Source organism: Podarcis gaigeae (assembly GCF_964106915.1).
Source record: "Podarcis gaigeae genome assembly, chromosome: 15".
Taxonomy (NCBI): domain Eukaryota; kingdom Metazoa; phylum Chordata; class Lepidosauria; order Squamata; family Lacertidae; genus Podarcis; species Podarcis gaigeae.
In genome coordinates, this window is record NC_139692.1 from 33,951,690 (window position 1) to 33,964,830 (window position 13,141).

The 13,141-nt window shown below is 47.7% G+C and overlaps 1 protein-coding gene and 1 long non-coding RNA gene across 2 annotated transcripts in view; both read left to right on the forward strand.

Moving 5' to 3' along the window:
* Positions 1 to 5,211, forward strand: part of CYB5D2 (cytochrome b5 domain containing 2) — a 148,999-nt gene extending 143,788 nt beyond the window's left edge. Inside the window, exon 5 of the transcript XR_014558358.1 lies at positions 5,192 to 5,211. The gene's annotated coding sequence lies outside the window, so the exon portion shown is untranslated. The remainder of the gene's footprint in view (positions 1 to 5,191) is intronic.
* A 1,619-nt stretch (positions 5,212 to 6,830) lies between these two features.
* LOC310832766 overlaps positions 6,831 to 13,141 on the forward strand; it is a 119,214-nt gene continuing 112,903 nt past the window's right edge. Inside the window, exon 1 of the long non-coding RNA XR_014558420.1 lies at positions 6,831 to 6,940. This is a non-coding gene — a long non-coding RNA (uncharacterized lncRNA). The remainder of the gene's footprint in view (positions 6,941 to 13,141) is intronic.

The window sequence follows — 13,141 nt, forward strand, 5'->3', positions numbered from 1 at the left end:
CGCTGTGTCTTGCCTCGTGGGAACCCACCTTGTTCATTAGGAACAAGGAAGCTGCCTTACACTGAGTAAGACCATTGGTTCATCCTGTCCTGGGTCCTGAGGCTCAGGAATGAAGCAGTTGTCCCACGGAGACCCTCTTTGTGAAAAAAGACTGGCTGTTTCCCCATGTTACCTTCTGCATTGCACTTACGCACAAAATGAGGAAGGGACGCAGCTTTCGATATCCGGCAGCACCTTTTCCTGAGAGCTCGTTTTAACTGAGCAAAATGGGATCCTCAACACACCCACCCACCTCATTTTTGCCTTTAATCTGCTTGCTTGTGTCTGCCCAAATCGCTGCCCCTGACCTGGAGCGACCCTGGCAGGTACAGGTAAAATCCTCCCGTCTGGAAGGCTGACAGGAGATCAGTCGGTCAAGAGGAAATCCTCCAAATTGGTGCGTGTTGCACTAAGCTGTGACACAAAAGTGCAGAGGGGCAGCTGTCAGTGGCGTAGCGTGGGGGGTGCAGGGGGGGCCGGCCGCACCAGGCGCAACATCTGGGGGGGGGCGCGCTCGCACTCGAGTGCTAAAATCCATGGGTTAGGGGGCGCAAATTACTTGCCTTGCCCCGGGTGCTCACAACCCACGCTACGCCACTGGCAGCTGTTTCATGAGATATCTGCAAATGGGCCTGGCTGTCTCCTTCCCTCTGCAAACTGTATTCTCCTCTCTCTTTTTTTGGGTGTTGGTAAATCACAGCAAGGTGTGTGCAAGCTGCCTAGAAATTAATCTGCAGCTGCAGACACACCAATCATTTAACACAGTCGCCTCTTCCAAATTTGGGAACTGTTGTTTACCCCTCACAGAAGTATAATTCCCAGCCCCCTGAATGAACTACAGTTTCCCAGGGATCCTTTGCAAGCTGGGAGGAGATGTGCTTTAAATGTGCCCTAAAGGGCCAAAAGTTCCCCACATCTGGTTTAAACTGTCAGGCAGCTAGCCCAACTAAGGTGAGACGGAGGATTATTCTTATTCTTTTTCCCCTGCCCATCTGACACTAGAAGATCCATTTATTGGGTCCGAGATTAACAAGAGCGAAAAAATTGCTGTGGATTAACATGTAAATACTTTTCTTCTGCCTTTTCTCTACTCTGATTCTGTAAGGAACTAGCTGGTCAGATCTGAATAAGGTAAGATTGCATTTATACCCCACCTTTCCTCAGAAGAGCTGTCGACCCTCCTGCAGCAGCAGCAGCAACAACAACAACAATTTATTACTTATAGCCTGCCCATCTGACTGGGCCTCCCCAGCCACTCTGGGCGGCTCCCAACAGAATATTAAAAACACGATAAAACATTGTGCTCAAGACATCGATTCCATAAAACATATTTTGTTGCACTGTGCAAAATATGAGCAAGCCAGGGCTGAACTGATACTACCCTTGCTGGTACCTTTCCCGGGAAAATCAGAGGCTCACTGTTAGGTTCCTGTTGGAAGACCGGACAAATGCTAGAACATTAGCAGTGGCAAAGTTCCTATCGGTGGTTGCAAGAACCAATGATCCCTATATTCTGAACAAAATGCTTGTTTAACCTGGAGGTAGGCTGTATGAATTGTGTATTGCTTTGTAACGATTTGTTGGGTCTCTGGACTGCCTTCAGATGTCTTTTAAAAGACAGATAGTTGTTTATTTCCTTGACATATGATGAGAGGGCATTCCACAGGGTGGGAGCCACTACCAAGAAGGCCCTCTGCCTGGTTCCCTGCAACCTCACTTCTCGCAGTGAGGGAACCGCCAGAAGTCCCTTGGAGCTGGTCCTCAGTGTCCGGGCTGAACAATGGGGATGGAGAGACTCGTTCAGGTATACTGGGCCAAGGCAACTCTTGTACTCACAACATGTCCCCGTTTTGCTGTGTCTCTCGCTGGGCCGAGGCAGAGGAGGGCTACTAGGACAGCAGTGGGAAACAGCTGAGCTTGCAACCGCATTTGGGTCGAAAGCCCGTTGCCTTCTGTGCCTGGAAAGAATAAAGTCGGGCAGGAGCTTTCCCAGAAGAGTGCCATTCCTCTGCGTTGTTTGTGGAGACCTGATTAAGGAGCTCGTTGAGGGTCTCCACTGAATTAGGTACTGCGGCGCGGCTAATTAAAGGAGCTCCCTGCGGGGTCGCTTAATAGCTGCGCCAGAACAGGTGAAGATTTCAATTATCTTGCCATTCCTTCTTCCCAAATAGCTCAGCCACGGGCCCTTAAATGCTTGCAGACACTGTCTGCCGGCTCCTTTCTGAAAGAGGTGAGGCAGCTCCCCTGAACCAGCCGTGTTCAAAAGAGTCACATTTAGCAATATGGTGCCCCCATCCCAGGATAAACATGCTCTGCATAGGAGTGCAGGAAGCTGCCTCATCCCAGCTCAGACCTTTGGTCCATCTGGCTCTGTACTGTCTACACTGACTGGCAGCAGCTCTCTAGGGTTTCAGGCAGGAAATCTTTCTCAGTCCTACCTGGAGAGGCCGGGATTTGAACCTGGGAACCTCTGCTTGCAAGGCAGATGCTCTGTGCATCTTCCCCATATGGGTTCCCTTCCTTTGGGTTATCGGGGTCTCTCATTTACTCAGTCAGATTAATCAGCTAAAAGGCTTTTTGATCAGTAAACCAGGAAGCAGTTGTTCCTTAAATTAGAAGGACAGCCTTTTCCCGAGACTCCCCATCACCTAATATCTTGAGAGAAAGCATTTATCCGGGTACCTTGTAGGAGAGCCTTTTCAGTGGTGGCTCCTAAATTCTGAAACTGGAACTCGCTACCCAGAGCCCAAACTGTCCTCATGAAAGGGGAAGCTGTTGCCCTCCAGACATTGTTTTACCTACATATATGTTTTTAAAAATCATGTGTTGAGAGATTCTATTTAAATAGCTGATGCCAAAAATGGGATGGACTTGCACATGTGAAATTGGCTTGGGCTGGTATTATATACTGAGTTGAATAGGATCCTAAAGGCAGCAGTCTGATTGGTCCTAGAACAATAGGATCCAGAATGCAGCAGTCTGATTGGTCCACAGGAGCCACCCAATCCAGCTCCAGGTGGAAGTGAACCCGCAACCTGATTGGCCTACAGGAGAATCCCCAAATTAGCCAATCACTGTGTAAAGAATGTATATAAAGCAGACATTCTGGGGGAACTTCCATTCCTCCTCACCACTATGAGCTGAATAAAGAGCATGAAATCCACTCTCGACTCCGAGTATATTTCAGCTGGCAACAGATTGATTTTACCCATTCCTCGTTTGTTGTTCCTGGCAGCCTTTCCAGCTGCATCTCCCTCTTCTCCCCGCCCCAAGCAATTTGGTGCAACCCCCTGAGGTTTGTTTGCTTTTAATTAACATTTTGCAATCCGCCCCCCTCCTGAGTATTAATGTGCCACCAGCAATTGGGCCGGGAACACCTACCAAATAAGCAAAATGCCCTGTGGACCACTCTCCATTTGCCCGCGTTTACAGCACCTTACTATAGATCGGCCTCCCGGCACAAATCAGGATTCCATTCCCCAGCTATGCAGTGCAGCTCTCAGAATGCCTGGAGATGAACGAGCGAAGTGAGCTTGGCAGAATGCCATCTTCCGAGGCAATTACCAAACCCTTACGCACACGTTCTGCCCCTTGTGTGCCAGGCTATCTATAGGAATGAAGCCCAGATCGTATTTCATCCTGCCACTTGGCTAATTCCTTGCATGCTTCAGGTTCTGTGCTTTTTAAAAAACACATCTCCCATCCATGCTTCTTAGAGCAGGGTGGGGAGATGTCAAGAGAATTCTCCCCCAACCTGATACCCTGTAGACAGTGGAGATCAGTCCATTAAATAGGACACTGTCCCACCAACCACGGTCTGCCTCCAGCCAGCTCCCACCTGCCTGCCTTCGTACGTAGGTACAACCAGCCCAGGGAGTGGACCGGCCGGTCAGCTTCCTTCTCCTGAGTCTCAGTGTTGTCTTTGTAGAACTCAGCAGAGAGAACTCCTCGGGAGGAGAATGGGGACAAAGCTGGGATCACGTATCATGGAGTCATTAGTGATGTATGGAAGTGAGAGCTGGACCATAAAGAAGGCTGATCGCCGAAGAATTGATGCTTTTGAATTATGGTGCTGGAGGAGACTCTTGAGAGTCCCGTGGACTGCAAGAAGATCAAACCAATCCATTCTGAAGGAAATCAGCTCTGAATGCTCACTGGAAGGACAGATCATGAAGCTGAGGCTCCAGTACTTTGGCCACCTCATGAGAAGAGAAGACTCCCTGGAAAAGACCCTGATGTTGGGAAAGATGGAGGGCACAAGGAGAAGGGGATGTCAGAGGATGAGATGGTTGGACAGTGTTCTTGAAGCTACCAGCATGAGTTTGACCGAACTGCAGGAGGCAGTGGAAGACAGGAGTGCCTGGTGTGCTCTGGTCCATGGGGTCACGAAGAGTCGGACATGACTAAACGACTAAACAACAACAACATCATGGAGTCATAGAATTGTAGAGTTGGAAGGGACCTACAATTGTAGAGTTGGAAGGCAAACATTTTCAGCAGGGGGGCAGTCCACTGTCCCTCAGTCCTTGTGGGGGCCGGACTATATTTTGCCGGGGGGGAGGTAAAGGAATTCCTATGCCCCACAAATAACCCAGAGGTGCATTTTAAATAAAAGCACACATTCTACTTATGTAAAAACACCAGGCAGGCCCCATAAATAACCGAGAGATGCATTTTAAATAAAAGGTTACATTCAACTCATGTAAGAACACGCTGATTCCCGGAATGTCCGCGGGCCAGATTGAGAAGGCGATTGGCCCGCATCTGGCCCCCGGGCCTTACGTTGCCTACCCATGATCTCGTCCAACCCCTTGCAATTCAGGAATCACAGCTGAAGAATGCCCGACAGATGGTCCAACCTCTGTTTAAAAACCTCCACTGAGGTTCTACTTATGTAAAAACACTTATGTAAAGTACTTATGTAAAGTAATAAAATCATTCTGGGAAATGATATATAACAAAATGATTTTTTTAATTAAAAAACCCCTATATAAAAATACCAGAAGCTTTTTCATTAGGAATTGTAGGTACTGATATCCTGAAGGAGCAGACAATACTTTTTATGTCTGCGACAACAGTCGCACGGATGTTACTAGCCCAGAGATGGAAAGAAGACAAAATCCCTACCAGAGAGGAATGGCAAACCAAGCAGCTGGAGTACTCCAAAATGGCAAAACTGACCGGAAAGCTTAGGAACCAAGAAGACAAGAACCTCAATAAAGAATGGGGGGAAATTCAAATTTATCTAGGAGACTACTGTAAGCAGGTATGAAAACATTAGCAGGATTTTAATAACATTTGTAATGTAGCAGATATTGTGCACAATACAAAGAGATATAAAATATGGATTATGAAATAATATGCAGTTGAAAAGGTTGACAATAGGACCCATGAATGGGAGGGTGGGAAGTCTGGAGATTCAGAGAAATCTCTAAAAATGGATATGTATTTTGTCTTGTCATAATTCTACACTTGTAAAATCAAATAAAAATCATTTTTAAAAACAAAAACCCCCACTGAAAGAGTGTCCACCACCTTCTGAGGGAGCCTGTTCCACTGCTAAACAGCTCATAACATAGAACTTTCCCCCTAATGTTTAGTTGGAATCTCCTTTCTTGAATCCATTGGTTTGGGTCCTTGCCTCTGCATCAGCAGAAAACAAGCCTTCTCCATCTTCCATGTGACAGCCATTCGGATATTTGAAGATGGCTATCATATCACCTTTCAGTCTTCTAATTGGCCCTGGCTGTCATTGACTCTGGCACCACCTACAGTTGGCCTCCCTGCCTTCTGCCCAATCCCTTCCAATGGGCAAAAGGCACCTCTTCCCGCATTGGAGTTGCAGTCCAGCACATCTGCAGGGCATCAGGTTACGGTAGGCTGCTCTACCTTCCTGACCTATGGCTAGGGTTCTACACTTAGGCAGTATTCCAGTGTTAAACCTTTCAGCAATACACTTAGCCCAGGGGTCTGCAACCTTTAAGACAAAAAAGAGCCACTTGGACCCGTTTCCGAAGGAAAAAAAACACTGGGAGCCGTAAAACCATTGCGACATTTAAAACAAATATATCTCCAGAGCCGCGATCTGACAGTGGGCGGGAAGGTGACGTCGGGACGGTGCGTGACTAACGCACGCCCCGCCCCCATGTGACGTCACAGCCAGTACAGCGCCCGCCACAGTGGGGAGTGTCGGGGCGCACAGTGCGCCTCCTCCCCTTGCTAGTATCTGTCCCGGAGCCGCGGCAAAGGTGTAAAAGAGCCACATGCGGCTCCGGAGCCGCGGGTTGCAGACCCCTGACTTAGCCATTCCAATTCCAGCATCAATTAAACAATGATACTTAACAGGCAGGAATGACCAGCTGCACCAATATAAGTTGGGGGACACCTGGCTTGTCAGTAGTACATATAAAAAAGTTTTTTGGGTCTTAGCGGACCACAAGCTTAATATGAGTCAACAATGTGATGGAACAAAAAAAAAACTACTGCTATTCTAGGCTGCATCAACAGAAGTCTAGTGTCCAGATCAAGGGATGTAATAGGTAAAGGTAAAGGTAAAGGACCCCTGACAGTTAAGTCCAGTCGCGGACGACTCTGGGGTTGTGGCGCTCCTCTTGCTTTACAGGCCGAGGAAGCCGGCGTTTATCCGCAGACAGTTTTTCCAGGTCATGTGGCCAGCATGACTAAGTCGCTTCTGGCGCAACAGAACACTGTGATGAAGGCTGGAACGCATGGAAATGCCATTTACCTTCCTGTCGGAGCGGTACCTATTTATCTACTTGCACTTTGGGGGGGGTGCTTTTGAACTGCTAGGTTGGCAGGAGCTGGGACCAAGCAACGGGAGCTCACCCTGTTGCGGGGATTCGAACCGCTGACCTTCTGATTGGCAAGCTCAAGAGGCTCAGTGGTTTAGATCACAGCGCCATGCGCGTAATAGTAATAGTAATAGTAATGCTCTATGCTGCATTGGTCAGAACACATCTGGAGTACTGTATCCAGTTCTGGGTACCACAATTTAAGAAGGATAAAGACAAGCCGGAACATGTGCAGAAGAGGGAGGCCAAGATGATCAAGGGTCTGGAAACTAAGCCTTAGGAGGAACAGTTGAGGGAGCTGGGTATGCTTAGCCTGGAAAAGAGGAGATTAAGATGAGATATGATAGCCATCTTCATGTATCTAAAAGGCTGTCACATAGAAGATGGAGCAAGCTTGTTTTCTCCTGCTCTGGAAGCTAGGACCAATGGATCCCAAGTTACCAGAAAGGAGATTTGGACTAAACATTTGGCAAAACTTTCTGACAGTAAGAGCTGTTCGACAGTGGAACAGACTCCCACAAGAGGTGGTGGCAGAGTTTGGATGGCCACCTGTCGTGGATGCTTTAGGTGAGATTCCTGCTGAGAGCCAGTGTGGTGTAGTGGTTAAGAGCGGTAGACTCCTAATCTGGGGAACTGGGTTCGCATCTCCGCTCCTCCACATGCAGCTGCTGGGTGACCTTGGGCCAGTCACACTTCTCTGAAGTCTCTCAGCCCCACTCACCTCACAGAGTGTTTGTTGTGGGGGAGGAAGGGAAAGGAGAATGTTAGCCGCTTTGAGACTCCTTCGGGTAGTGATAAAGCAGGCTATCAAATCCAAACTCCTCCTCCTCCTCCTCCTCCTCCTCCTCCTCCTCCTCCTCTTCTTCTTCTTCTTCTTCTTCTTCTTCTTCTTCTTCTTCTTCTTCTTCTTCTTCTTCTTCTGCACTACAGAGAGTTGGATTAGATGACCCTACAATTTTATGATAAGCCCAGACAGACAGACAGACAGACAGACAGACAGACAGACAGACAGCAAAGGGTTTCTGGTGAGGTACTCAATTGCTATTCCTCCTCCCTCTCGGGTGATCTGCTAAACTGGAACAGAACATATTTCAGGAGTGCTGTCAATCTTTCATCTCTGGGTAAAGCTTGAGGTGCCTGAGGTTAATCCACTGTTTTTAACCCAATCTTCAGCTGTTTAATCCATATTTATATTTGTTCTTGAAATCTATTGCTCTTTGCATGGAGTAGTCTTCGCACTGCAATTCATAAATATTTTTGTCGATATTATCCCTGCCGCTATGTAAACATCAATTGGCAATTAATTAACTGCACAAATCCACTTGCCTTCAGCTCTGCAGATGAGGTGGGGGTTGTTTCCTCCCCCTCCCCAAAAATGATGGGCTCTTCTCATCTCTGCCTCGGAGGTGACCGTACCACTGATGCCATCCTCTGTACAACATTCAGATTCTTGGCATGCTACGGTGTAAGAGCAAGAGGGCAGGTCCCTGGTACAGAGTACAGAGCAGGCAGCAGAGTGGGTGAGGATAAAGAGAGGAAGGGTATGAATTCAGCTCTCTTACTGTGAACATACTCTGCTGCCACTTAATTGAACTCCTTCCTAAAATCCCCAGGAATCTTGCCAATAACTGCTCCAGTGATGGAACTTGGCTCCAGGGAAAGGAAGATATCAAAGCAACAGATGAGATAATTTGGGTCCTTCTCTCTGCTGTGTCCAAGCTGGGCCACCCACAGCTACCTGCAAATGGGTATTTCTGCAACCCTCGTGTGTGCTTAAGGTCACCTAGGTCTTTTCTCCACAATTAGCTCGTGGAGCAGGTAATAAATACACATTTGTTAGTCTTCTTTCAGTAGATGCTGGCAGCCACCATGCATCCCCTGAAATGTCTAGTTAGGCCCTCAAAAGGCGGAAGGTGGTAATGACAACTATCTATCCCACTGCATGAATGAGAAAGACCTTGGCAGACTGAACTGCTACCTAAAAGTGACCTGTATATGCCAGAAAAGGTGTGACGGTTGGCGAGATTACTGGAAAGTGTTTCTCTTTCAAGAAATGCTCTGTGTAATCAGAACTGGCAGCTGGGCTTAGATGGGAAAATGGCACATGGTGCTCTGTTTAAAGGCACAGATCTAACCTTCTCAGCGGATTCCTCCTGGTAGACAAATCATTTGTTTATTCCATTTATATGGAGGGCAGACCAAGATGATTAAGGGTCTGGAAGCAAAGCCTTATGAGGAACAGTTGAGGGTGCTGAGTATGTTTAGCCTGGAAAAGAGGAGATGGAGAGGAGATAGGCTAGTGATCTTCAGATATCTTAAGGGCTGTCATGTGGAAGATGGTGAAAGCTTGTTTTCTCCTGCTCCTGAGGATAGGACACAAACTAATGACTTCAAGTTACAGGAAAGGAGATTCCAACTAAACATCAGTAAGAGCTGTTAGACAGTGGGACGGACTCCCTTGGAAGGTGGTGGACCTCAGAGGTTTTTAAGCAGAGGTTGAATAGCCACTTGTTAGGGATGCCACCTGAGATGGGGGGGGAGAGATGGGACCTCTGAAACCTGCCAGTTTGAATTGAGAAGCAGCATTGAGAGATGGTACTCTTGACCCTTTCCCCACTGCCCCCCCTTTTTTGCAAACCGCTCTCCCCTGCTCCACTTGGAAAATTAATAATAATAATTCCATTCTTCTATGTATATGGGGAAAGATGCAAAAGTTTGCAATGGCAAGAAAGTAACGGATGAAGCATTTCCTTCCACGTTGCTTTTCTTCACCTGAATCCAGCCTTCGAGGCTGCTTTTCAGTTTAAAATACCCCTAAATCCTTGGAAGGCTATTCACAATTCAATAGGCAATTTGTTTTAAAAGGTAAAGGGACCCCTGATCATTAAGTCCAGTCATGGCCGATTCTGGGGTTGTGGCGCTCATCTCGCTTTATTGGCCAAGGGAGCCGGCGTACAGCTTCCGGGTCATGTGGCCAGCATGACTAAGCCGCTTTTGGCGAACCAGAGCAGCACACGGAAATGCCGTTTACCTTTCCGCTGGAGCAGTACCTATTTATCTACTTGCACTTTCACGTGCTTTTGAACTGCTAGGTTGGCAGGAGCAGGGACCGAGCTACGGGAGCTCACCCCGTCACGGGGATTCGAACCACCGACTTTCTGATCGGCAAGTCCTAGGCTCTGTGGTTTAACCCACAGCGCCACCCGCGTCCCAATTTGTTTTAATGTGCATCTATTTATTTAAACCAGCTCGTGCAAATTCCATGCCTATATGTCATCTAATTTTTTGGGTGTATGTGTGTGTAATGCATTTCTCCCTATCTCTCTTCTTTGATGATGTGCATGTCTTCAGGCCCTCATATTGAAAATATCCAGTCTCCCTAGGCGAGCAATAATGTTTGCCCCAACTAGACAGAGAACTGAGCTTAGAAGCCTGAACTCCGCTGGAAGTCTCCCGACTAGTCTATATCTCTTCCCCCTTTCAAATGTCAAAATACCAACACCCTAATTTATTTGCTTCCAGAGATTTCGTGGGTTGCTCTGATCATGAAAACTGCTACACACTTGATGAGAACACTTTCTTTTCTCTCCCTTTGAAATGCCTTTGCCTTTCAATGTCATGCAGGGAGTTGTTCATTTTGGTGGCGCTCAGGAGTGTTCTTGCGCTCTCTCTTTTCCCCACAGAGGCATCAAACCTGCTTTTAAAAATTGCTGTAATGTCTTAGCAGGCATAATCAGACCGGGAGGACAAAAGAAACTCGGCGACGCTAATGCTGGAGCAACTTGGCTATTAGGAAACCACCAGGAGTCTGCGATACGGAACAAACCTACGTGGTTTCATTAAGGCACAGTTCTTGAAAGGAACCCTGAGAGGTTCAGTGCGATGAATTTGGGGGATTATTGTTGCAACCGTCAGGAATGGCATAATCACAGACCAAGTGATTTTTAAAACATTGTGGAGGCTTAAAGGTGTGGGTGGGGAGAGAAATGATGTAAAGGAGGAGTAATGGCCCACCATGGGGTAAGTGAGGCGAATTTGGTAGCTGGTCCCTTTTGTAAGCTCACACCAGGATGGGCGCTGCAGCAAAATGTCGTAGCGTGGAGTGCTCAGGGCTCCAGCAGCCAGCCTTGCCCCCATCTGTGATACTCCATTCCACTTCCTTTCCCTCTCCAGCTAAATAGCACTAGGGGGTGGGGAGGGGGAATTCAACAGAACCGCAGGACAGGGCAGCCCATTTTGAACTGGCAGGGAGCGGTGAGGGAGAAATTGAACTCATTTCACCTTGAAAGGCAAACTTGTCCAATTTGCCCTTTCCAGAACAATCCAGGGATCGAAACACAGCAACCGGCTGACACTTTTTACTTCTCTGAATTTCATAAGGCAGTTCTCCATTCTAGAAATGCATAGGGGGAAAATGTGCATGTGTTTAAATGCATTCATTCATGAAAATAACAGAAGAATGCGTTCTTTTACGGGAAACGACTTTGCAAAAGTGTGTATATTAGGCAGAATTGTGCACCAAAATGACAAATTTGCGGAGGTGGGGGTGTCATTCTGGTAAGCCTCTGAAATGAAGAATGCCTGGGGTAACCAGGAGTGGATTTCGGAGCAGAAGGACGGAGATTTCCATCCAGTTCTAATACTCAAAACAAATTCCTGGGTGTGTGATTTTTGAGTGTGTGATTTTTGCACCAGGTTGGTGGGGTCTCACAGAGAGCAATGCTGACCCTGCACATCTGGAGTTGCCTCACCCCTGTCTTAGGACTCCTCTGTACCAAATTTGGAGGTTTCTAGGTGGTGTGCGAGTCCCCTGGGAGTGTGTGAGACCTGGGACCCTTTTTTGTGCATGCTTTGCGTTAGCAAGACTGAGTGATGGGGACCCCTTTCCGCACAACAAACGTTATTAACGAACAGCCGGAAAGTGGGTCAACATAATGCAAAATGGAGCAGATGATCTGGAGAGTTTAATTGCAGAGGTGTCCACAAATAAGACGTGAGGCAAACGCTGACGTTGACCGATTGAGCTTCTGGACCCAGTTGTGTGGTTCTTCCCCTTAGGATGAGGAATAACAAAAGCTGAAAAGATGGACACTAAAAAAGGAGGGGGGGGGGGAAATTATTATTATTTGCTTCAGATGGGGATGCAGTTGTTACATCCCGTAAACTATTGTGCCTGCTCCAGTGCTAAAAATGAAACATGACAGCAAAGACGTACATAAAATGAGATGTCTCTCTTTTTTTGCCACTACCCAATCTATTATTTAGGGTGTGCATAAATATTTCAGCACAGCCCTATTTGGATCCGGCAAGATGCCTTTCTTTGGACTGTCAGTCTTGCAATTGCATGCATGTTTTACTCAGAAGAAAGCCCCACTGTGTTCAACAGGGCTTATGGTCAAGGAACTGCATCCAGGATTGCCCTTCCAGGCACTTTGGAGGAGCACACAAAGAGTGTTTTCTGATGCGCCGATTCTAGTATCAGGTGCAGAATGCAGCATGAGGAAAACCATGGCTTGCTTGCTTTAAAAAAGGTAAAGGACCCATGGACAGTTAAGTCCAGTCAAAGGCGACTATGGGGTTGCGGTGCTCATCTCGTTTTCAGGCTGAGGGAGCCGGCGTTTGTCCACAGACAGCTTTCCGGGTCATGTGGCCAGCATGACTAAACCACTTCTGGCACAATGTGATGAGCCAGAGAGCACGGAAACACTGTTTACCTTCCCGCTGCAGCGGTACCTATTTATCTACTTGCACTGGCATGCTTTCAAACTACTAGGTTGGCAGAAGTTGGGACCGAGCAACAGGAGCTCACCCCGTTGCCCGGATTCAAACCACCAACCTTCCGATCAGCAAGCCCAAGAGGCTCAGTGGTGCTGAGTGGGTGGCGTTGTGGTCTAAACCACTGCTTTAGAAAACAACCATCACTCATGTTCCTAGTCCTTAAGCAAAGAAATGCCTGGAAGTGTGTGGGCAGAAGTCTTACACGTCATACAAACAGGGGTGGACCTTGGTAATATGGCACCCTGTGCAAGGCTGAAATTTGATGCCCGCCCCCAGCCCTCGTGCTGCCTTCCCAAAGTTGGGTAAGCAAGGCACTGGGCTCTGGGAAGGAGCCCCTTCCCAAAGCTGGACAAGTACTTACAGGGAAGGAGAAGGGAGGACTCCAGGACCTTGTCAGAGCCCTCACACCACCAATGGTGGATCTTTCTGCTATGTGGGATGACTTCTCCTGAACCCAATGTCTTTGCTCCTGTAATAAGTCTCACGGAGTCTCTGGGCCCCCTGGTCACCTT